The sequence below is a fragment of the Lontra canadensis genome, unplaced genomic scaffold, assembly GCF_010015895.1.
Source record: "Lontra canadensis isolate GAN:19392208 unplaced genomic scaffold, GSC_riverotter_1.0 scaffold20, whole genome shotgun sequence".
Classification (NCBI taxonomy): domain Eukaryota; kingdom Metazoa; phylum Chordata; class Mammalia; order Carnivora; family Mustelidae; genus Lontra; species Lontra canadensis.
In genome coordinates, this window is record NW_022631014.1 from 16,661,188 (window position 1) to 16,663,687 (window position 2,500).

Here is a 2,500-nt window from a genome sequence, read left to right on the forward strand (position 1 = left end):
GTATTGTATATAAGGCATTATTCTAGATGGGCTTTTATTGTTTTATCTTGTCATTGATTAAAAAAAAACCCACTAGCCCACTGCAGAATAGGTCTCTGAAATCTACTATTATGATCAACTTCTTTATAAATACACTATCTTCCCATGAAGGACTATTACAAACAATTTAAGACATACAGTCTCAGTCTTCCCAGTGTTCCCATCCCCATATGATGGGCTATGACTAGGACAAATTTCTGTCCATCAACTAGAGCCACAGAGATCCCATATTTTTCTCTCCTGCTCTAAACTGCTACAATACAATGGTTTTTCAGAGGTTTTCTTCATAAGTACTACTGGAAAACACAGTTAATAAATATAATTTTCAGAAATCAAAATCATTGTCTTTTTTCCTACGGTTCTTTCTTTCTTTCTTTCTTTCTTCTTTTTTTTTTTTTTTTAAGAGATCTGGGATTGACTCAGACTGTATCTGGATACACTAATCTTGTATTTTGATTTTTTTTTTCTCCTGAATCCTACCTACTGCCTACCCATTATAAAAGAATGAAAGAAAAGTTCCCTGAATCCCCCTGTGAGGGTCATTAGCAGGCTAAACAGACAACTCATAAAGAGAATTCACAGTAGATGCAGGGAAGCTTTCTCACCAAAATAGTCTTAAGTCCTTCCTGCGGGAGAGCCCTTCCTGAGAAGGCACTACTTCAGAGTGACAGCAAGGCTGAATTAAAAGTGGCAATGCTACATAAAAGCTCTGTATAGTTTGAGAAATTGGGATAGGCTGAGAAGAATAGGAAAGGCCACAATGTACTCTTCTGGATTTTTAAAAATCTTGGTTAATGGACTTCTTTCAAATGAAGAAAGCCAGTTTCCATCCCAGTTACGACCATGATTTCCTCATAGAGTTTATCATTAGGTCACTCTTTAGAAACATTACATATGGGGCGCCTGGGTGGCTCAGAGGGTTAAAGCCTCTGTCTTCGGCTCAGGTCATGATCTCAGGGTCCTGGGATCGAGCTCCGCATAGGGCTCCCTGCTTCCTCCTCTCTCTGCCTGCTTCTCTGCCTACTTGTGATCTCTGTCTGTCAAATAAATAAATAAAATCTTTTTAAAAAAGAAAAAGAAATATTACATATTCAGGAAACGTGGGTGGCTCAGTCAGTTAAGCGTCTAACTCTTGATTTCAGCTCAGGTCATGATCTCAGGGTTATGGAATTGAGCCCCACATGGGACTCAACAATCAGTGCGAGTCCACTTGGGATTCTTGCTCTTCTCCCTCTGTCCTTCCCAACTCATACATGCTTGGTCTCTCTCTGACATAAATAAATAAATAATACCTTAAAAAAAAGAGAAACATTACATTTTCTTATAGAAACAATGAATGATAATGTTCTGTATGCTCTCCCGGGCTAGTTCATGGGAGCCTAAATTCCTTAAACTGTAATTAAAATACATCTCTGTATTGAAAATAGTGGAAAATTAAATTATCCCATTATATGAAATAAAAGGTGTGTGGCTGGAGGAGGGTGGTAACACAAATATGTGGCGGAATGTGCAGAACCCTTGCAGGCATGGGTCCCTGGGGAGTGTCCTATCTAATTCAGGGCGGATGCTCCACTGAGCCTTCACCAAATGTCTTACAATACTTTAAGAATGACCATCTTCATCCCCCACAGCAGCCATTTGAGAAAGAAAACAAAGAGAAAGTAGAAGTAGGAAAGGAAGCTCACGGGTTCTCCTACTTACCTGTAATGACATCTCTCAGGACCTTTCTTTTTTCTGAGATTTTATTTATTTATGTGTCAGAGAATGAAAGAGTGAGTGCACAAGCAGAGGAAGCAGCAGGCAGAGGGGGATGGAGGCTCCCTGCCAAGCAGGGAGCCCAATGCAGGGCTTGTTCCCGGGACCCTGGGATCATGTCCTGAACCGAAGGCAGACGTTTGACCAACTGAGCCACTCAGGCATCCCTCTCAGGACCTTTGTGCCAACCTGTGTCCAGGGATCTGGGCCCATGAGACCTCCCCTTGCTCTAGCAAAGCTATCAGAACAGGAGAGTACCGGGAATCAGAGTTGATTCTGGAACTCCTTTCAGCCCATCCTCTGCTTTTAGCAGGTGGAAAGGGAAGTGGAACACCCAGGAGGACAAGGTAGGTGGGTCTTAGGAGCCCTTGCACCTGTCTCACTCTGGAAGAAACTTAAGAAATTTACCTTACGAGGGCCTATCTGAATATGCGCTAAAATAGGGGTAGCAGTAGAGGACAAAGATCTCAAGAAAACAAGGGTGAGGTAGGAACCAAGGGTTTAAGGAGGGCATCAGAAAACTTTTCATTTCCCATTTTGCCCAGAGTCTCTTCTAGGGAATTGGGGAACCTCTGTTTTAATACTAAAGAGAACCTAGGGCTCCTCTCAACCAGGAACCTCTGAGTCTGATGACTGGGAACTCAGCTCACAGAGTTATGAAAACTGAGCTGAGGAGAGACACCTATGCCTATAAGAGGAAAAGAAC